At 38.3% G+C, this 24,159-nt stretch overlaps 1 protein-coding gene across 13 annotated transcripts in view; it reads left to right on the top strand.

Annotated features, from left to right (window-relative positions):
• Positions 1–24,159, top strand: part of LOC105499370 (ARF like GTPase 15) — a 437,434-nt gene that overhangs the window by 85,412 nt on the left and 327,863 nt on the right. The gene's annotated exons all lie outside the window — the stretch shown is intronic.

The raw sequence follows: 24,159 nt of genomic DNA on the forward strand, positions 1-24,159 counted from the left end.
TGTGTCTGTCCTGCTGGCCTTGCAAACTTGGATTCTTCAAGATTAAATCCTTCTCCTTCTTCCTTCCATCAGTTCCATTTCCTGTGCCTTATCTCAGTTGTGATGCCATCTGCCTTGTCATCCTTGTCTCATCCCCCTTCTTCACATTGCCATGCAGTCAGATGTTATCTCCTTTCAGTTGCGTGAGGGTCACCACGATGCATTCCCACTGCTGCCGTTGGAGTTCAGCCCACATATCCTCTGGCTTGGACAGTTACCCCGGCCTCCTTGTGATTGCCTTCGCTCCTCCTCACTCCGCTCCGCTGAGTCTTAACTTTCTAAAACCTAACTTTCATTGTGTCCCTATGTTGTATCGCCACAAGCACACATCATCCTAATATGATGTAAGCTCTGGCTTGTCTGTTTGTGGATGATGCCCTGAATTTTTATTCTCTTGCTTATACTGATACATACGTCTCGCTCAGAATGCAGCCAACATTCAGGGTGCTGCTTAAATGCCACAGCATTCTTATAACCTGTTCCTGATGTGCCTCCAGTACTCAAGTCAAGGAAGCTCTTCCCAACCCCAGCACTCTCATAATTGCCATTTGTTCTCAGTATTCAGTCCATTCTGCCTTGTGTTAAGTTTGTTGTTCAGACCAACCATGGAGGTAGATTGTAAATTTTTCAAAATGACCGTGTTGCAAGTATTTTTATGCCATTTGATTAGTACATAGTAAGTTCTTAGTCATATGCTGTTTGGATCTATTTTCTTAAAGCTCTGATTTGAGAATCTTAAAATTGATTGTTATTTTCATATTTAGATAATGCTGTTACCAAGTTTATCTGTGAAAGCCCAATAATCTAATAGAAGTTTATGCCTAGTGGGCCAAATAGTTTGTCAGTTGTCAATCAACCTGTAGCCCCTTTTCTGTCTCTGAAGTGGCCTATTTAAAGAGACTCTGGAATTGCAAGTTTCACTCCTAAACCACGGCCTGCTGTGTGTGAGCTCTGAACGCCGCAAGAAAGCCACCGTTACATTATTGAAAATATTCTTTCATAAAGAATTTTAGTTCTTTAAATCTCTACATTTTAACAAATCTGAACGCAGACATCTCCTAGGTGGTCTTTTTTAACCAAGCCATTTTGGACATAATTTTTTTATGTGACGTAAGTTTTAATAAAAAATATAAGTAGTTTATTTATTTATATTTTTGTACATGGTGGCAGGATGGTTTAGTGTTCTCGTGAAAGGAGGAGGGAGGACATTTACCCTTCCAACAGTCACTGCCTTTTGATAACATGATGCGTGATAATTTTAAGGCCCAGTTTGACTGTCAAGTAACTTGTCTCCTTGCCCAGGTGGGCGGATCGTGAGGTGGGGAGTTCTAGACCAGCCTGGCCAATATGGTGAAACCCTGTCTCTTAAAAAAAAAAAAAAAAATTAGCCAGGCATGGTGGCGCGTGCCTGTAGTCCCAGCTACTTGGGAGGCTGAGGCAGAACAATCACTTGAACCCGGGAGACGGAGGTTGCAGTGAGCCAAGATTACGCCACTGCACTCCGGCTTGGGTGACAGAGTGAGACTCCGTCTCAAAAAAAAAAAAAAAAAAAAAAAAAAAAAAGATAAAGGTGCGGGGAAGAGTTTTCCCATTTTTCACTAGGGCCCTCCCTCCAGTTTTTTCCCACAGTAGCTGGGTGGGTGAACAGTTTCCTGCTGCTCCTCCACCCTGGGAAGATCAAGAGAACCCGAGAGTGGAATGGGAAAGAAGGAATCCTCATCCCTGCTCCTCCCCTCACCCCATTCCCTACCTTCCAACAGCACAAATACTTTCATACCATTTAAGGTGATGATTTTACGTACTTGTGTGACGAGCATAGCTTTGATTTATTGCTGACCAGCAGTGTCAGTGTTAACCTAGACGAGAAGCTCCTAGAATACTCTGATGACTTCTGTGGAACAAGTACCACAATGTCCAAACAGGCTGCTCAAGTGTGTTTGTTTGTTTGTTTTGGTTGTGTTTTGTTTTTTATGTGGTGAGTCCTAGCCAAATCATTGACTAAATAGAATCTCAGCTTTGAAGCTTTTGGGGGTTTCCTTTTGAAACACAGTGCCACTTTGTTGCCACACTATTCCTAGATGTTTTGGGGAAAATAATCAGTATCACTTTTTTGAATAAAATCCCAGGTAGCTAACTTAATTATACTGTCTCTTTAAGTTTAAATTTTTGTTCAAAGGACAACTCAAATAACTGAATTGTGCTTCTTAGAAATGTGAGATTCATTGGGGTTCCAGAGAAACTTGCTTTCTGATTCTTTTAGGATTGATATTTCCACTCCAGCTTGGCTAATTTTTACTTTCCATCCTCTAGTATTTAAAATTTGCTTTTAGAATTTATTTTGTTTATGCTTATTTGGCACAGAAAGAGTATTTCCCAAGACACTTAAATTTCTCTTGCCTTTTCATTGTTCAAAAATGTGCCAAACGAAAAGCTGTGTATGTGTGCACACACACCGTGCATGCACACATGTGCATGGGGTGTGTGTGTGTGCGTGTGCGTGCGTGTGCATGTTTCTGGCCAAATGATCTAAAAGTTATTTCTCTGGCCCCCATGACTTCTTTTTTTTTTTTGGTCCTGTTGTAAGCTTGACAGAGATTTTATTTATCCTTATTAAATGTGGCTTGTTTATATCTAGTTCTTTGTGTGAAGTTTATGCTTAAGAAGAGTGGGATTGTTTTGGATATATTATCTCAGAGACAACTGGACTCTTATTAGCCCTTGTCTGAAAATGGGTGTGTGTGTACATGTACAGATGTATGTATGAAGTATGTGTGTGTGTATACACACCCCATCTTCTTGAGTGGTTTCTCAGTTGTAGGATTTGAAAGAAATAAAGGAAAGAAAGGAAAAAGAAAAATCCCTTAAGTGAGAGGACAAAGGAATGCTGTCATAACTGGGCTGGAATTGGAGTTTGTGTTTCATTTAAAATGACAAATCAGCAAATCCCTCTTCAACTATGTTACATCAAGGTGAATTTTCCCTTCATTCTGGACTTTGGACACAATTTGCCTGGACATCTTCCCAGGAAAGCCCCTGTGTAAAACCCCTATTAAAGCAAAGTCATCATAAAATCATTTCATTTCCATAATGCTTGTCTTCTGACCTGTGTGAAATGTACCACAACTCTTGAGGTACATATTTTGAGTCCTAACATACAAGAAAGTTGTTAGTTGTTCTTAACTAGCAAGAAAATTAAAAGTGAACACAAAATTCTTGTATATGCCCAAACTGTGATACAGATTGAAGATAAAAGGTGGAGATTCTTTCCTTCCATATGGTGAAGCAATTTGGGGAAAGAGAAATTAGACTTTCGGCAGAAAGAAAATGTCAGATTTTTTTGGCGGGGGTTGGGGGAAGTGTTTTTCACTCCCTAAATTCTGGAATTTTATTCAGAATTAAAGGGAAAAAAAAAGGACACATGTCTACTGATTTCACTCTTAGGACTTATCTATCTTAGTGCCAGGACTAGAGTCGGCTCTGTGGATCTCACTACGGCAAAGAGGGTGCTTCAGGCGGACTGCATAATTTATTGGTCACCATGAGTTAGTTCCCAGTAAATTATATGACATGTGTTGTCTCTTATCTCTTGCAGGGGAACACTGCTGATTTCAGAGATAAATTAAATGGGATTGACTGTTTAATTTCACTAGTAAACAAACTTGTAGGAAAGTGGAACTAGCACGCAGCGTCCGAAGGTCTCTTAGTACCATGAAACGTGGGATGAGTGTGAAGGTGCTTATTATATGAAAAAATTAAGGTGATTATTATATTTAAAAAATCCAGCAAGAAGAATGTTTCTAACTTAAGACCAGTAATAGGTGCATTTTATGCCAGAATTTTCCAAGGAAATGAAACATGTTAAACAGAAACTTCAGTGAAGACGTGCTCTGGGGAGAAACCAGCTGAGTAAAGTTCAGTAGCTGACTCCACTTAGATAAACCATTGACTCTGAAAAGCTGTGTATCTCTTTAGAAGCTTCTATTTTTCCTTCTTTCATCCACAGGAAAAGCAAACAAAACAGAGGTGGGGGAGGGGAGTGGACATAAATAAATCACATTCATATGCTAAGTCAATTTTTAAGCCAAATCTGATCTTTATGGTGAAGTATTTTCCACATCTGCCAACCACAAATGTCTACATAAGGTAACAGGTAACTTTCTTTAGTGCTATATAATCTGTGAGACATACATAACTAGGCGTTGTAATTGTATGGCAGTTACCATACAGTTGGAATAGTTACATGATTATTAGTAACCCATAAAATAAGGTGGTAGTGTTTTTTTTCTAATAATCTGTTGTAGGAATTTCTTGTTTCCATACTTTTTTAAAGACCATAAAGAATCTTGTTAGGCTCTGACATTCAGTAAGTCATTGCAAAGAAATACGTTTATTCTTCAAGATGCCAATAGATTATCCACTTCATGAAGAAATGAATATTAAATATGGAAGGACACATTATGTCCTTTTCATTTTAGTTCTAGATTTTGCCATATGATTGCCCATGGCTTTTAAAGAACAGTTAGTTTGAGGAATGAACTTTTTAGCCACAGTATTTCTGTGATTTTTGGAAATGTGATTTTTAGAAATTCTTAACCACATTTTGAAATATTGGTAGTTACTGTTGTCATTCTGTTTCTTTTCTTTTTCCCCCTTTCTTTCTCCCTCTCTCTTTTTTGTGACCGGTGCCTCTTCTCACAGATAAACCAGTACGATACAGACTTTTTGTGTTTAAAAACAAAACCTAGACTTACAAAAAAAGTCCCCAAATAACTTGTATTTAATTAGTTTGTAATTTATTTAATTAGTTCCCTGTCTCTTTCTTTGCAGTGATTGTCTTGATTTCTAGTTCCAGTTTTAAAACAAGGAAAATTTTAGGCCTTTCTTGATTCAACTCATGTTGTCCATAGCACACCTCACTGTCCCTACCAAAGAAAGGCATTGAATTTGAGATTTGATGCATTTTAGTCTTTTTTTTTCTTCCACCCTGATCTTCTATATATGGCTGCTTTGCAAAACAGTTTTGTGCAAGCAGACATGACTTAACTCCATTCCCTACATAGAGAACTATTCAACTTTACTTTTATGTGTTTTGAATACTGCCTCATGTGAGACTGTGACAGCAATAAAGTATGCATGGCCAACCTTATTTTAATAGCGAAAGAGAGCTGCTTTTAATTAATAAGTGGATCTCTTTATGTCTGGGGTTTTCGGTTTATTTTGTGGTTCCTTGGAGTTCTTCAATTATGTGGCCTAAAAGGGCTATGTTAGTGCCGACTAAATCCTTTTTAAAATCTGTCATTTACATGTTTTCTGTCTGTAACCTGTTTTCAGATTACTGTCTTAAAAAAAAAAAGCAGTAGCAGTTTTTCCATAAAATGTTAAAATCCATAGACAAAAATTATATATATTTTACATTATTAATGGGATGCAGCATCTATGTACACAATTAGAAGACTAGCTGTCCTCTTCAGCTGCTCCATCATATAGGTTAAGGAGTCTTTATGTTGCATATTTCCCCACTCAACATCTACTTTTAAATTACAAAATCGATAGAACTTGTGTAAAGCATCTACTTGGTATCTTCTTGAGCATTATAGAAGGCTCTTCCCGCTGGTGATGCCATTGCCGTCTTTGGTATGCATGGATTTTTACTGAGTTCCGTCAAATCTGGGATGTCAGTGTGCTCCATGACTTCCCCACCAAGCTAACCCCTAAGGGGTTTTTATGTTACCACAGGAATCCAGTGCCAGACTTGGACCCACAGTGACCCCAAATAAAGTGATTCCTGGGTGGTAATATGGATATTTTATGATTGACATATAAATAAATACATCCAGTCTTGCTTATGAAGTTTTGTGATCTGCTTTTGTCATTAGAGGATGTAGTGAATCTAATTCTGCATCAGGGATACGGGATACAGTGTATTACTGCTTTGAAGGAGATTTGTTGTAGGAGCATGAGCATTCTGTAGCAATAGGCATAGCCGTCGTCTTGGCTGGATGTTAGTAGGAAGTATTCATTGTGTGGGTCACTATATTTTAACAACTCAAAAATTTTTTTAAAAAACCATACTCTTTTTGAAAAGAAAGAGAGAAGATATTAACTCTTTAAAAGTCAGAGGTAAAACCGTGGCCAATCTGAATGTTACTTCTTTCTGGTTACTTGCACAGTGTCTCTGAAGTCTTCCTTGGGGCAGACACAAATAAATGGGAGGTTGCTCTTGGTAACACTCCCTAGGCACTGGTAAAAGTTGTCGGTAGATGGCAGTACTGTTCTACTACAACATTTTTTAATCCCTGCAAATACTGCCTAACATTACATTCCCAGTCTTAATTTTGAAAATGCTTGATTAGTTACATTAAGTAATGTTTGGGTGATTTTTTTTTCTCCCTTTTCAACTTAACAGAATTATAGCCACAGCCTGAAAGAAAGCCATTACTGGTAGACAACATATTCTTAGTCGTAATTTAGTCCAACATAGAGAATGACATATAGAGTTTTAATTATATTTGTAAAATGGCTGTATAAATATATGAAATAGTTAACAATAATGATTATAATTTCTCACTTACTTTGCATCCGCGTTTTTTCCCCTAATTCTACCGAGGGTAACATCTGATCATTATGGTGAATCATCTGAGATGTACATTTGTATGAACATGTTTATTTCTTTTTATTCCTACAGGTCTACATGTATGCCTTGCAAATGGAATACTTTTGAATTCTGCTACAATATCTTGGCATATACAACTAACTTGTAGATGAAGAAAGCTAATATCTTTACAGTTTTTATTTGGAAAGTCAGGAGTAATGCTATCCTTAGGGAAGGGTGGTTTACCTTCTTATATTAGTTTTTTGTAGGTCCCTTAGGAAACATGCATTACAGAAAAATAGGCTGCTCTTCTGTTTGTCTTTGTGATTCAGATTATAATAACTAATTTTCTAGGTTAAATATAACTAACAATCTATGATCACCATTTAAAATGGAATCTTTTACAGTAGATTTGCAATTGGCATGTTTCCTGGACTTCTCTTATTTTAAGATACTTTTAGGGAAGATTTCATATAGGATGGGAGGTGAAATTGGTAGTGTTTTCTCCCTTTTTTTTTTTTTTTAAAAAAAAGAAACAAGCATTGTCCTACTAAAATTCCATTGGAAAAGATAAATATATTTTGTTTTACAAAATACTTTGGGAAGAGAAATCTTCCTTTTAAATCGAACTGAATTTTAAGAAAACTGTGGCTTAACTGTTTATCTCTTGTTTTCTAATTTCTTTACCTTATTTCTATCTAGAATTGTAAAATGATTATTTAGAGACTTAATACAGCTTTTGTTTTTACCTTAAATTGTTTAAAAAACTAAAATGTAATATTAACGTTTTTTCTTCTCTATTACCTTTAAAGGCATTAGCAGGTAGAATAGAAAGAGATGAAACATCTGGGTGCTCTGAGTAGAAGGGTTCTGTTTCAGTTATCATTTTATGCTTAGCTTGTATGGGTCTAAGGTATATACATTCTCTTAACTACTGTATAAACTAGAAATTTTCAGCATAAGCCACAACCTGTGCTAGCTGAAGCATTTAGTTACCGCATGTAATTCCCGACAGATTTTTCTGTTATCTTTTTTACTCACCCTCCATGGAATGATTAGTGCATTTTGGGGATTTAATTAGTTGTGTGTGTGTGTACACATACATATACATATATCCATAATATAGCGACAACTATTTTAACTGCTATAATGTAAAATTTGCTGGTGGGAATTTGCACATAGCTATGCTAAGAATGTGGAAATTTGGGACATAACATATGCAGTGTCTCTCAGCAAACAGAGATAAGTGTAGTAATAACGAATTTATAAGATATTTGTTGGTTATGTTCTTCTATCAGATGCTGATAGACAATATAAGCCAGCCAAGAAGCACATGAGTCAAAGTTACTTTGGAAGTACACAGTGGAATAAAACCCCTGTGTAGTGAGAACTTTCTATTTCCTTGAGAAGTTTGGATCACAGAGTGGTGAGGATGAAACCACTGCTTCTGTGGTTTGCAGTTGAAGTGGTGCTGTTGAGTGATACTTTTTGAAAGAGTAGCTTAACGTTTCGAAGGAGTAACATATTTACTGAAAATTTTCTGTCAAAGTGAAATCCTGGAGACTAGTATTCATTTATGCCTTGTTACATATTTGGGAGACGTAAAGTTTCTTCCTGTTTGACTTACAATAGATTTCTCAAGCAATGTTTCTCTCCAGCCAGCTATAGGATGAGGGTGGACAAAAAAAATTGGCTTTGTTTCTATTTTATGCACAGCCAGACTTGCTCTTATGTTTGTAATATTTAAAGGAGTTCAATAGGAGGCCCTTGATTCTTTGATCTAATGCCACAGTGCAGTTTAATGAGAAAGGTTTTTAATATTGTATGCAATATTGAAAATTTCTACCAGCTCAGACCAATATAATGTAATGTTAGATTTACACCTTGGAACCATTCTTTTATTTCTTGTGATGAATCCACTCCCCCAGTCCCCCACCCCTGACTGAAACAGGTAATTACAAAGGTCTTCAGATCAATTTTTGTAAAGGGGCACCCTGACGGGTACCATGACTGAAGTGTGACATGAGCCTTTTCCAATACAATGGGTGGCCTAACATTCCTCTGGAAGCCCAAGCTCATTAAATATTCAGTTCCTTTTTTCCCCCCTCTCCCCCCTTCGCACACTTAGCTTGAGTCGCACTAAGTCTGGGGTTTCTTCACTGAAGACTTAGGAAAATTGCTTCGAGTTCTCAGATTGAATTTTTTATGTGTATGACTTCATGATAGCATTAGCATGTGCTTTGATCCATGTGTGAATGGCGCTGGGTCGGCGCTTATTGCCATATCCAGATGGTGTTACAGGGAACAAACAGTTGTGTTTTAGGATTTCTCAATAGACTGTCTAGACTGGCCGTGCAGCAGACAGATACAGCCACCCATCAAATTAGCGTTTGTCAGATTTATGGTAATGGTTCACCAAAGCCTTCCTGTCATTGACATTAAGATTTACGCCTCCAAAGTTATTTTGTCTTCCACAGAATATAGCTTGTGATTGCTTGGATTTAAAAAAAAAAAAAAGTTTAAGACAGAAAAGTCTTACTGAATGTGAGCTGTTTCTGAATGAAAAGAAAAATATAAAAGGCATTAAACAGTGGCTGCGGCTTAGGAGCTGTATTGATTAGGGAAAGGCCTCCTCCCCACCCCCAAGCCCCCTCAAGTGATAAGAAGGATGTTCTGCTCTGGCTGGTGTCTCCCATTTGCCCTTGTTGGAAAGAAAAACACGTATGTGGGTGACTATGGCCACATTTTGCCCTTTCATGTTGTTACTCTGTAGTAACGTGATCTGCTGCCCCAACGCGGTGGGAATAACCTTTTGACAGGCAGTATGTCCATTCTCAGTGGAAATGTTTTCCCAAGTCTGGCCAGGCTGCCTTTGATCATACCTCCTTCCAATGTGGGGTCACAGCTACTATGCTATGCAAGAGTCACAAGTTCCTGCGAGGAAAGTGAGAGACATGAGGGTTTAAAATAAATAAATAAATATGACCCAAACCTTCTTAAGTTCTCAATCATTGATATTATGAAGCCAGAAGAATGGAAATGGCCACGGGAAGCGTTCAGGACGTTTCATGTTAAATGTGGTGTGCGTCTTTTTGTGTAAGTGGGTCAGGCAGTGCATTTCACACATTTTCATGTAATGCGGCTTAGTAGTGAGGGTGCATCTCATTCTGGACATGCTGAGGCACGTCTGAAAATGTGTTTTCCTATTGTATGTTGGTGCAAGTGACAAATAGTGAAGAGGCTGGGAGCTGATGAAAACGCTGAGATGGCCACGGAGGACAATATGTAAGGAAACAGGCTTTGCGGAGGTGAAAAGCTCCAGCATTTTTCAAAGGAAGTTCTTTCATCTGTCTGAGAATGGGCATTTGGGGGAAACTCCTGCTAACCCCTTCGGTATGTCAGGATTGAGAACTGCTGCCTGTTCTATTACAGGGCAGAATCCTTGCAGAATTTTTACTGGAAGGATATCTCTTATCTACTCCAGTGGCTGTAGCAAAGTTATGTCAGTTACTGAATAAAGTATTCTCTATGAAATGTGCTGGAGCTGAAGGCTTCTTGTTAACCTGCAACAGCCCCTGCATCTCTGTGTGGTAGTCCCTCTACCACCCCCGCTTCCTTCCTTCTCTCCTTTTTCCCTCCTTCTGTCTCTTCCTCCTTTCCTTCCTTTCTTTTTTGCTCTTGCCATGCAGGAATCATTTGATTACTCTATTTGAGACTGCTATTTTGGCCTCTTTTAAAAGACTTCTCTCTCATATATGTGTTCAAATTTAGTTGTAAGTATATCTTATAAGTTGTAGCAAAAACAACTGTTGCTCAACTAAATTGAATCTCAAAAGATTACATTCTTTCCAAGCAATAAACTGATGGATTTTTTCAGTTTTGTCCATCTTCAGATCTTTGAATATCAAGTTAATGGTACTAAATTAAAATATTTTGCTGCAATGATTTCTTAGAGTGTTAGAGCTTTCACTTAGTTTGTGGTTTTTTTAAAAATAAATTATGACCCATTTATAGAAGATTTTGATTATCTCTGTTATATGGATATAAAACTAGAAGATTTCTCAGAAAAATATGGGAACATTTTTGCTAAACAAAATTTTCCTCCAAAACGTTCTCTCCTTCTCCCTTCCTGCCTCTCTTCTTGTCTTCCTTCTTTATTCCGGTTTTTCTCAAACTGCTAAAAGAGTTATTCATTTGGATTCCTTTTGAAAAGCCTGTTTCTTAAGGAAACTCAATGGTCCTGACTGTCTTTTGATTAATTTCCAGTGCATTGTTAAAAGGGCGGTTATTTGAGAGAGCATCTCAAAAGTAAACCTAATTCCTGCCACCTTATATTTTGCAATGCTTATTTGGGGTTGTGGCAGTGGAGGGGGTGACTCGAGCATCCTCAGTTAGTCATCTAGCTAGAACAGTTACCATTTTGGACTTGAGAACTATTTTAAGTTTGTTGTAAGAAACAGTATAATTTTTATAAGACACATTTATAGTGTTTTAAAAAAGTTAACTACCCTTCTTACACGTGTGTTTTCTTAGAAATTGGAAGGGTTGAATGGAATGCCAGTGTTTTAGCAATGTGTGAAAAGTTATTTGAATAAAATCCTTTTTCTTCTTTGGTTTAAAACTTTATTCCGCCTGGGAATCCTCCACGTTTGTGATTTGAGCTTTACTATTTTTAGAAGGAAATTTTAACTGGATACATTGTGCTATGTTTGCTTGATCAGACAACATGTTTAAAGGAGATATAGGATGTTAGTGTGTCAAGGGACCTTAGAGACATCTAATTTAACAACTTTATTTTTCCAGTTGGAGAAACAGAGGCATGGGTAGCTTAAGTGTTTTGGCTAAGGTCATAAAATTGGGCTGGCAGGACTGCCATTCGGGTTTCTCACTCCTCATCTCCCCACCATTAAATCACTATTTTTAGGTAGCTAATGGTTGATTCACTCTTATTTCTTCCCCACCCCCACCACGAAACAAGCTTAATCTTTCTCAATCTCCATTTGACTAATTAGTTCAAAGCTAAGAAAGCATATTTTCTTTGAGCAGATTATACCAATAGAGAAAACAGAAAAAATAAAGTCCAATAGGACAAACACTGTTCATTGTACACCCAATAACCATTTATCCTTCTTGCTAAAATACCCTGGTCTGAGGCAGCAATGTGTCTAGCCCTAGGCAGTGAATGAACTGTGATTGGTCTAAGCCACTTAGACTCCTGTGTTCCCTGTTTTCTCGACTTCTCTTACAACTAGATGTGGCTGTGTTGTTTGGTTCGGACTAGTGATCTTATGGGGGAGGGGGTCTGCTTGAGGTGCTTTGGGGAAATTTTTTGCTTTCTTGTGAAAAGGGACAGATGTGGCCGAGTCCCCTCTACCTTCCTTTTCCCTTTTCCTCTTCTTAAACAGAAATGTGACAGCTGGAGCTGATGTGCCCTTCTTACTACCTTACAGAAAAGGCCAGCTTCTTTTTAATTAAGTCTCATTTGTTTAAACCAGGGATTGACATTTTGGTTAAACCACTGGTTGGCAAATTATGACCCATTGGCTGATTGCCTATTTTTGTAAGGAAAGTGTTACTGAAACACAGCCATGTATTGACTGTGGCTGCCTTCATGCTATGACAGAGTTGAGTAATTGCGACGGAGACTATATGGCCCTCAGGTCTTAAATATTTACTCTCTGGCCCTTTAGGTTTGGCAATGCCTGTTTAAAGCACCTAACATGAATTTTCTGTTACCTGTAGCCAGACACATTCCTAATGGAATCAACCAATAACCGAGATCCTTAAACCAATTAGTGACTTGGCATTTCTTCCTACTCAAAGTACTCTTTCCTGGTTAAGTAGGTGTGCTCCAGATGAGCATATTCCTCATTTTGGACTTTATCTACTCCTCTTTATTTCCTTCCTGGACTCTCTGATTATCTTTATCATATTCTTTTTAAAAGTAAGATGAGAACATAAACGTGTTTCATTTGGCTGGGTGCAGTGGCTCATGCCTGTAATCCCAGCACTTTGGGAGACTGAGGCGGTCGGATCACCTGAGGTCAGGAGTTCGAGACCAGCCTGACCAACATGGCAAAACCCTGTCTCTACTAAAAATACAAAAAATTAGCCAAGTGTGATGGCGGGCACCTGTAATCCCAGCTACTCATGAGGCTGAGGCAGGAAAATCGCTTGAACCTGGGAGGCAGAGGTTGCAGTGAGCCAAGATCGCAGTACTGCACTCCAGCCTGGGTGATAAAAGCCAAACTCTGTCTCAAAAAAAAAAAAAAAAAAAAAAAAAAGTGTTTCATTTAAGTGCTACCTAAAACTAACATCAGCTCTTTGATATTCTAATCTTTTAACTGTCTAAGGAATTATTTTCTGGAGCTCAGATAAAATTGCCAGGGCTTTCACTCAGTGTGTAGGGTTTATTCATGGATCTTAAAACCTGAACCGATAGAACAGCTCTCCAGCTCCTTGTATTCTGCTCCCAACCTTCCTGTCCCCTCCAAACTTGTTGCCTTTTGTGGTCTGGTGGGAGCAGGAGAAAACCCTGCAATAGCCCCCACTCTGTGACATTTTGTAATACTTTGTGCACACCAAACAAACCACTAACTTGATTTGGGAAGATAAACTGAAAATATATTTCTAGTTCAGTAATAGCTATAATTGGACAGTCTGTCTTTTGAACAGTAAAGATAATCCTAGTTTCATTTTGTGTAAAAGATATAACATCCTCTTATGTGTGACTACAAAAATAAGCAAAAACTACTTATTAAAATATGTGTATTTTCATTTTGTTTGCTGACAGTATCAGGTAGTAATTGCACTGGTTTTGCAGACTATGTAATGTGTTATTGCAGAAAGAGCACTAGATTGGGTTCTAGGAGACTGAATTAACCATGAGTTGTTTATCAACTGAATTAACTTCTCTGTGCCACAGTTTTGCATCTCAAGGAAAAGAGATTGAACTATATGGCATATAAGGTCTCTTTTAATTCTAATATGTTTATACTTGTAAATATTCTACAGGGTGGCTAGAAGCCACTTGAAGATTAGTCAATTCAAATAATAGCAACAGCAGCAACAACAGCAACAAAACTTCCTTTGGAAAATCAACGTACTTTAGTCAGAATGGCCCTTTAATTTTTAAAGCCCAGATGCCTCAAAGGGTTTGTCATGCACAGTTATCCTTTGCTGTCAGAGGACTATTCTGGGGGATAGAATATTATGGGTTAATTTGGGTTCTGTGATGGCCATTTGCAATGCTTTAGCTTGATAATCAAATATAATATATTTCACAATACATTTATCATTTCGTAGAAATAACATTAGAGTTAAGCCACTGTCTTGAAGTACAAGTTTCCAAGAGAATATTCGAAGCAAATTGGTTGGAAAGTGAATGGATTACGGTAAAATAATAGATAATATGCATCATTTTTATTTAAATGTTCTTGCCTTGCTTAAGAAATATAGTTCATGAAAAAGAAAATTATAATTTGATTGGGAGAATTTTATGGTGATGATGCCTGTGTCACAGAATCTTACAGTATATTTTGAAGTGGGTACATTAAAAAATGTCTTGCTTTAACCGAATCCAGCAGCACATCAAAAAGCTTATCTACCACGATCAAGTGGACTTCATCCCTGGGATGCAAGGCTGGTTCAACATACGCAAGTCAATAAACGTAATCCATCATATAAACAGAACCAAAAACAAAAACCACATGATTATCTCAATAGATGCAGAAAAGGCCTTTGACAAAATTCAACAGCCCTTCATGCTAAAAACTCTCAATAAATTTGGTACTGATGGAACATATCTCAAATTAATAAAAGCTATTTATGACAAACCCACAACCAATATCATACTGAATGGGCAAAAACTGGAAGCATTCCCCTTGAAAACTGGCACAAGACAGGGATGCCCTCTCTCACCACTCCTATTCAACATAGTGTTGGAAGTTCTGGCTAGGGCAATCAGGCAAGAGAAAGAAATAAAGGGTATTCAGTTAGGAAAAGAGGAAGTTAAATTGTCCCTGTTTGCAGATGACATGATTATATATTTAGAAAACCCCATTGTCTCAGCCCAAAATCTCCTTAAGCTGATAAATAACTTCAGCAAAGTCTCAGGATACAAAATCAATGTGCAGAAATCACAAGCATTCTTATACACCAATAACAGACAAACAGAGAGCCAAATCACAAATGAACTCCCATTCACAATTGCTTCAAAGAGAATAAAATACCTAGGAATCCAACTTACAAGGGATGTGAAGGACCTCTTCAAGGAGAAATACAAACCACTGCTCAGTGAAATAAAAGAGGACACAAACAAATGGAAGAACATTCCATGCTCATGGATAGGAAGAATCAATATTGTGAAAATGGCCATACTGCCCAAGGTAATTTATAGATTCAATGTCGTCCGCATTAAGCTACCAATGACTTTCTTCACAGAATTGGAAAAAGCTACTTTAAAGTTCATATGGAACCAAAAAAGAGCCCACATTGCCAAGACCATCCTAAGCCAAAAGAACAAAGCTGGAGGCATCATGCTACCTGACTTCAAACTATACTACAAGGCTACAGTAACCAAAACAGCATGGTACTGGTACCAAAACAGAGATATAGACCAATGGAACAGAGCAGAGCCCTCAGAAATAATACCACAGATCTGCGACCATCTGATATTTGACAAACCTGACAAAAACACGAAATGGGGAAAGGATTCCCTATTTAGTAAATGGTGTGGGGAAAACTGGCTAGCCATAAGTAGAAAGCTGAAACTGGGTCCCTTCCTTACACCTTATACAAAAATTAATTCAAGATGGTTTAGAGACTTAAATGTTAGACCTAAAACCATAAAAACCCTAGAAGAAAACCTAGGTAATACCATTCAGGACATAGGCATGGGCAAGGACTTCATGTCTAAAACACCAAAAGCAATGGCAACAAAAGCCAAAATTGACAAATGGGATCTGATTAAACTAAAGAGCTTCTGCACAGCAAAAGAAACTATCATCAGAGTGAACAGGCAACTACAGAATGGGAGAAAATTTTTGCAATCTACTCATCTGACAAAGGGCTAATATCCAGAACCTACAAAGAACTCAAACAAATTTACAAGGAAAAAACAACCCCATCGAAAAGTGGGCAAAGGATATGAACAGACACTTCTCAAAAGAAGACATTTGTGCAGGCGACAGACACATGAAAAAATGCTCATCATCACTAGCCATCAGAGAAATGCAAAACAAAACCACAATAAGATACCATCTCACACCAGTTAGAATGGCCATCATTAAAAAGTCAGGAAACAACAGGTGCCGGAGAGGATGTGGAGAAATAGGAACACTTTTACACTGTTGGTGGAACTGTAAACTGGTTCAACCATTGTGGAAGACAATGTGGTGATTCCTCAAGGGTCTAGAACTAGAAATACCGTTTGACCCAGCCATCCCATTACTGGGATTTATATACCCAAAGGGTTATGAATCATGCTGCTATAAAGATACATGCACATGTATGTTTATTGTGGCACTATTCACAATAGCAAAGACTTGGAACCAACCCAAATGTCCATCGATGACAGACTGGATTAAGAAAATGTGGCACATATACACCATGGAATACTATGCAGCCGTAAAAAGGATGAGTTCATGTCCTTTATAGGGACATGGCTGCAGCTGGAAACCATCATTCTCAGCAAACTATCACAAGAACAGAAAACCAAACCCCGCATGTTCTCACTCATAGGTGGGAATTGAACAATGAGAACACTTGGACACAGGAAGGGGAACATCATACACTGGGGCCTATTGTGGGGAGGGGGGAGGGAGAGGGATAGCATTAGGAGATATACCTAATGTAAATGACGAGTTAATGGGTGCAGCACACCAACATGGCTCATGTATACATATGTAACAAACCTGTGCGTTGTGCACATGTACCCTAGAACATAAAGTATAATTTCAAAAAAAATATTTTTAAATAAATTTACCACTAAAAAAAAAAAAGTCTTGCTTTTCGAGACTCTGTCTCAAAAAAACTCTTGCTTTTTAGAAGAACTACTTAGTAACAAAGAAAAAGCATATTTTTCTTAATTTTACTTGTTATGCCTCTTTGCCTTTTCAGCTTTCATGGAAGACGCTAAGGAAAATAATTTTGATATTGTATTCAAGCCAAATATTAGGACACAAAGAATAAATTAATGTTATTTCTACCATTTAGTCCCTTTTTGTCCTTTCTCAAAGAACTCCTTAACTATTCTGTCTTATTAGCATTCTATAATCCTCTAAGTCACTGTGTATCTTTATATTTTGAAGAGAATGTTGCCATGTAAGAAAAAGATAGCTGTCTTACTTCTTTGAGAGAGAAGGTAGGCTGTGAATAAATAAAAGATAAAAAATAAGAAAGGCTGTCAGTTTCAAACATTCTGAAGAATGTTGACTTTGCAAGTAACTGTTCAAAAATTAGCCTCTTTATACAGCATGTCTGGCCAATGTCTAGGTACAAGAAATGACCTGAAGCGAATGATTTTTTTTTTTCATTATATGGCTTTAAGCTAAAGAAGACCTCAGAATAGTCTTTTAAAAAGAATGATACTACTTGTGCTATGAAATACAGGTATACGTATTTTTCTAATAGTATAAGGGAGACAGAAGTGAATATTCAATTCTAGTCCATATTTCTTGGCTTTTTATTATTTTGTCGTTGTTTTTTTTTTTTTATCAGGGTTATACATGAATATTTTCTAAAAGATCAAATAATCTTATAGAGCCTATTATGTGAAAACCAGTGGTCAATGGTCAACTTCTTCTTCTTTCCCTCCCTTCAAATGCCCTCTCTAACTTCTCTTTCTCTAGCTTTCTCCATTTCAGCTACTGTATTTAGCCTCTCTCTCTCTTTCTCTCTTTATATTTACCTCCATCATTCTAGTTAACATACTTATATAGCTACTTCTTGATTTTTCAGGTTTAGGCATTGTCTATTGGCTTCTGCTTTGGAAATTGAGGGTTTTGCTCTTTTCTCTCCCCATTCACCCCAACACACGTCTTTACCTCCCCCCACTCCTTCATTCTGCCCATGTGGTTAATGTTCTCATTTTGGGTAAATCCATGTGTTTATATTATTATGCCTTTATAAATGCCATTCATTGCTATCATATTAAGATTTCTCCTTTATTCAACTCCACTTTCTCTTGAGTTAGTCATTGTCATATTTTGTCATTTTCTTAGTTTGCTATGTCCTCATCATTCAGTCAATATTCATTCTCTCTTGAGTTATATAAATCTCCTCTTAATAATTTCAAATAGGTATGCTATAAAATTCTATCTAGTTCATCTTCTTGGTGACATTCTCTCAGAGCTTCTGATCTACTCCAATCTGGACTGGTTGTTGACCAGCCCTGCTGCATGGCTGTCGTCTCTGGGGGGCCCCCTGAATTATCATGCTGAGGGGACCCTTTCTTCTGTAAGATGCTTGCTGGCTTCCAGGTCTTTGTGTTCTTTAGCTTACTCCAAAGTTCATTGGAAGTCGGTTTTCTTGAGATTTTGCTTATTGGACTCATGACTGATGGTTTAGTTGATATAGAACTCTAGCTTGGAAATAATTGTCCATCATAGTTTTGAAGTCATGAAGCCATTTATTTCTAAGCTTCTAGCTGTTGCTATCCAGAGCAACATCGTTGTTTTGATCCTGAACTTTTGTATCTGAAGTACTTTTTCTGGTGGTGGTGATGATTTTGTTTTTAATCCTGTTTGGCAATTCCAGTCTTCTGAAATTTCATGGTGTGCTTTGGTGTATGAATATATATGTGTGTGTGTGTGTGTGTGTGCATGTGCATGTATGTATGTATTAGGTTTTCATCTCATTGTATGGGGTAACTGCATACCCCAAGTTAAAAAAAATTTTTTTTCCTGTGTTAGGTTTCTGTCTTTCATATTAGTGACTTTTGTTAGATGCTTGGCAATTCTTGTCTATTTATATTTAAAAGTGGGGCATATGAAGCTAATTCAGAGTTCTGTGTGCAAGAGTGAAATTTACCTACTGTGTGTTTCTCCCATGGGTATTTGGCTGTTTTATCAGAGAGCTCCCAATAAACATACCTTTAGGTTTTCTCTCTTGGGGTGGTTAGATATTCCAAAGAAGAATCTTTCAGGCTCCCACCTGGAGAATGTAAGCCTGGGCCTCCGTGGTGGGGGAAATAAGGGGAAAAAGGGCGTTGGGCTCTCAATATTCACTATGCTAAAGTTTCACTTAATTCTCCTTTTCTGTACATTCCTCCTGCTGTAATATGTGCCTGGTGGTCTTCAGTACAGAAAATAAAAGGTGTAGCCTTCTACCAGGGTGGCAGGGCCAGTTGCCCAGCTCTGTGAAATCAGAGAGAGGATCTAGAACTCTTAAGTCCTTAAAGGCATCTGAACCAATCCTCTTGTTTTTAGTCCCTCCTTCATCCCCATTTATAAGGGATCTTGGATTCCACCCATTCCTGAGCTTCTTGGGAATCCTAGGGAGCAAACTGTCTTGTGGCTTCCCTTTTTGTCACTGCCTGTTTAGAGTCAGCTTCTGGTGTGCTGGACCAGTTACCACTTGTTCTTCTGCTTTCTAGTTTCCAAAATGTTGTGGTTATTTTTTATATCCAAGTATGTTTGTCTTTTCTTAAAAAATGTCTTTTAAAATCATTTTAGTGCAATTTTAGGAGAAAGTGGAACTAAATGACTGTGTTCAACCTGCCACTTTAATCAGAAGTCTTTTCTCATTTGTGTAACTACAGATTGTCTTCTCAACAGGCAGTTTGGTCAGAAAGTGTAGGTGCAGTGTGAACAATTCTGTAGAACAGGAATAGGACTCCATAGAAGTACGCTGTGTCTGTGTGTAGATGCTTATGACTGTCGTGTTTTTTTTTTTCTTTTTTTTTTTTTATTATACTTTAAGTTCTAGGGTACATGTGGATAATGTGCAGGTTTGTTACATATGTATACTTGTGCCATGTTGGCGTGCTGCACCCATCAACTCGTCAGCACCCATCAACTTGTCATTTACATCAGGTATAACTCCCAATGCAATCCTTCCCCCCTCCCCCCTCCCCGTGATAGGCCCCGGTGTGTGATGTTCCCCTACCCGAGTCCAAGTGATCTCATTGTTCAGTTCCCACCTATGAGTGAGAACATGCGGTGTTTGGTTTTCTGTTCTTGCGATAGTTTGCTGAGAATGATGGTTTCCAGCTGCATCCATGTCCCTACAAAGGACACAAACTCATCCTTTTTTATGGCTGCATAGTATTCCATGGTGTATATGTGCCACATTTTCTTAATCCAGTCTGTCACTGATGGACATTTGGGTTGGTTCCAAGTCTTTGCTATTGTGAATAGTGCCGCAATCAACATACGTGAGCATGTGTCTTTATAGCAGCATGATTTGTAATCCTTTGGGTATATACCCAGTAATGGGATGGCTGGGTCATATGGTACTTCTAGTTCTAGATCCTTGAGGAATTGCCATACTGTTTTCCATAATGGTTGAACTAGTTTACAATCCCACCAACAGTGTAAAAGTGTTCCTATTTCTCCACATCCTCTCCAGCACCTGTTGTTTCCTGACTTTTTAATGATTGCCATTCTAACTGGTGTGAGATGGTATCTCATTGTGGTTTTGATTTGCATTTCTCTGATGGCCAGTGATGATGAGCATTTTTTCATGTGTCTGTTGGCTGTATGAATGTCTTCTTTTGAGAAGTGTCTGTTCATATACTTTGCCCACTTTTCAATGGGGTTGTTTGTTTTTTTCCTGTAAATTTGTTTGAGTTCTTTGTAGGTTCTGGATATTAGCCCTTTGTCAGATGAGTAGATTGCAAAAATTTTCTCCCATTCTGTAGGTTGCCTGTTCACTCTGATGGTAGTTTCTTTTGCTGTGCAGAAGCTCCTTAGTTTAATCAGATCCCATTTGTCAATTTTGGCTTTTGTTGCCATTGCTTTTGGTGTTTTAGACATGAAGTCCTTGCCCATGCCTATGTCCTGAATGGTATTACCTAGGTTTTCTTCTAGGGTTTTTATGGTTTTAGGTCTAACATTTAAGTCTCTAATCCATCTTGAATTAATTTTCGTATAAGGAGTAAGGAAAGGATCCAGTTTCAGCTTTCTACTTATGGCTAGCCAATTCTCCCAGCAGCATTTATTAAATAGGGAATCCTTTCCCCATTTCTTGTTTTTCTGAGGTTTGTCAAAGATCAGATGGCTGTAGATGTGTGGTATTATTTCTGAGGACTCTGTTCTGTTCCATTGGTCCATATCTCTGTTTTGGTATCAGTACCATGCTGTTTTGGTTACTGTAGCCTTGTAGTATAGTTTGAAGTCAGGTAGCGTGATGCCTCTAGCTTTGTTCTTTTGACTTAGGATTGTCTTGGCAATGCGGGCTCTTTTTTGGTTCCATATGAACTTTAAAGCAGTTTTTTCCAATTCTGTGAAGAAATTCATTGGTAGCTTGATGGGGATGGCATTGAATCTACAAATTACCCTGGGCAGTATGGCCATTTTCACAATATTGATTCTTGCTATCCATGAGCATGGAATGTTCTTCCATTTGTTTGTGTCCTCTTTTATTTCACTGAGCAGTGGCTTGTAGTTCTCCTTGAAGAGGTCCTTTACATCCCTTGTAAGTTGGATTCCTAGGTATTTTATTCTCTTTGAAGCAATTGTGAATGGAAGTTCATTCATGATTTGGCTTTCTGTTTGTCTGTTACTGGTGTATAAGAATGCTTGTGATTTTTGCACATTGATTTTGTATCCTGAGACTTTGCTGAAGTTGTTTATCAGCTTAAGGAGATTTTGGGCTGAGACAATGGGGTTTTCTAAATATACAATCATGTCATCTGCAAACAGGGACAATTTGACTTCTTCTTTTCCTAACTGAATACCCTTTATTTCTTTCTCTTGCCTGATTGCCCTGGCCAGAACTTCCAACACTATGTTGAATAGGAGTGGTGAGAGAGGGCATCCCTGTCTTGTGCCAGTTTTCAAGGGGAATGCTTCCAGTTTTTGCCCATTCAGTATGATATTGGCTATGGGTTTGTCATAAATAGCTCTTATGATTTTGAGATACGTTCCATCAATACCGAATTTGTTGAGCGTTTTTAGCATGAAGCGCTGTTGAATTTTGTCAAAGGCCTTTTCTGCATCTATTGAAATAATCATGTGTTTTTTGTCTTTGGTTCTGTTTATATGCTGGATTACGTTTATTGACTTGCGTATGTTGAACCAGCCTTGTATCCCAGGGATGAAGCCCACTTGATCATGGTGGATAAGCTTTTTGATGTGCTGCTGGATCTGGTTTGCCAGTATTTTATTGAGGATTTTTGCATCTATGTTCATCAGGGATATTGGTCTAAAATTCTCTTTTTTTGTTGTGTCTCTGCCAGGCTTTGGTATCAGGATGATGTTGGCCTCATAAAATGAGTTAGGGAGGATTCCCTCTTTTTCTATTGATTGGAATAGTTTCAGAAGGAATGGTACCAGCTCCTCCTTGTACCTCTGGTAGAATTCAGCTGTGAATCCATCTGCTCCTGGACTTTTTTTGGTTGGTAGGCTATTAATTATTGCCTCAGTTTCAGAGCCTGCTATTGGTCTATTCAGGAATTCAGCTTCTTCCTGGTTTAGTCTTGGGAGAGTGTAAGTGTCCAGGAAATTATCCATTTCTTCTAGATTTTCCAGTTTATTTGCGTAGAGGTGTTTATAGTATTCTCTGATGGTAGTTTGTATTTCTGTGGGGTCGGTGGTGATATCCCCTTTATCGTTTTTTATTGCATCTATTTGATTCTTCTCTCTTTTCTTCTTTATTAGTCTTGCTAGCGGTCTATCAATTTTGCTGATCTTTTCAATAAACCAGCTCCTGGATTCATTGATTTTTTAGAGGGTTTTATGTGTCTCTATCTCCTTCAGTTCTGCTCTGATCTTAGTTATTTCTGGCCTTCTGCTAGCTTTTGAATGTGTTTGCTCTTGCTTCTCTAGTTCTTTTAATTGTGATGTTAGAGTGTCAATGTTAGATCTTTCCTGCTTTCTCTTGTGGGCATTTAGTGCTATAAATTTCCCTCTACACACTGCTTTAAATGTGTCCCAGAGATTCTGGTATGTTGTATCTTTGTTCTCATTGGTTTCAAAGAACATCTTTATTTCTGCCTTCATTCCGTTATGTACCCAGTAGTCATTCAGGAGCAGGTTATTCAGTTTCCATGTAGTTGAGCGGTTTTGATTGAGTTTCTTTGTCCTGAGTTCTAGTTTGATTGCACTACTGTGGTCTGAGAGACAGTTTGTTATAATTTCTGTTCTTGTACATTTGCTGAGGAGTGCTTTACTTCCAATTATGTGGTCAATTTTGGAATAAGTGCGATGTGGTGCTGAGTAGAATGTATATTCTGTTGATTTGGGGTGGAGAGTTCTCTAGATGTCTATTAGGTCTGCTTGCTGCAGAGATGAGTTCAATTCCTGGATATCCTTGTTAATTTTCTGTCTCGTTGATCTATCTAATGTTGACAGTGGGGTGTTGAAGTCTCCCAGCTTGCGCTGGGAGTTGGAGACTGGAGCTGTTCCTATTAGGCCATCTTGCTCCGCCCCGTTTTTTTTTTTTTTTTTTTTTTTTTTTTGAGTCTTGCTCTGTCCTCCAGGCTGGAGTGCAGTGGCGCAATCTCCGCTCACTGCAAGCTCCGCCTCCCGGGTTCACACCATTCTCCTGCCTCAGCCTCCCGAGTAGCTGGGACTACAGGCGCCGGCGACCGCACCCGGCTAATTTTTTGTATTTTTAGTAGAGATGGGGTTTCACCGTGTTAGCTAGGATGGTCTCGATCTCCTGACCTCGTGATCCACCCGTCTCGGCCTCCCAAAGTGCTGGGATTACAGGTGTGAGCCACCGCACCCGGCGACTGTCGTGTTTTTTAGAAGAGGAAACATTGGGGGTGAAGTAAAATGTCTCTTTTGGAGGGATTTTAAGTGCAGTTTGGCCTCTTTTTAAAATTCTCTTAGTCTCCCTGTGCAGACAGATACCTACATACATTTGCATATTGAAAGGGGCCATGGGAGTTAGTATCATGCCACATCCTGTGCACCTACCGTCCAGTGGCTTCTGTGTCCCTTTTGTATAGGATATTGTCATCATGTGGTGTAGAACAACCCTTCAGGACAAACAAGACTCCTCTCTCTGCTAGAGGAACTTGGGTGCTTTGAGAAAGGAGATTCAGAGAGGATGACAGCATCTCATGCATGGGCATGGGGTTTCCTTTCTTATTTGAAAGATGTAGGGCTCATTGGACTAAATGAGCCTTTCTAGTTACAAATCTTGGTCACTTGAGAATTTTGAAAATGTATTGTATTTTAATTGCTTACTTTTTTACATATGGGCTTTCAATATTCATTATTATTTTGTATCAGAGACATTATTGGAAGTCATTTGAAGACTTCTGGTTTAGGTATGTTCATATCGTTGGCTGCCCTTACATTTTCTTGTGTTTTTTTGTTCTCCTCTTTCCCTGATGGCTACTTCTTGACCATGCTAGC

This window comes from Macaca nemestrina, chromosome 6, assembly GCF_043159975.1.
Source record: "Macaca nemestrina isolate mMacNem1 chromosome 6, mMacNem.hap1, whole genome shotgun sequence".
Taxonomy (NCBI): domain Eukaryota; kingdom Metazoa; phylum Chordata; class Mammalia; order Primates; family Cercopithecidae; genus Macaca; species Macaca nemestrina.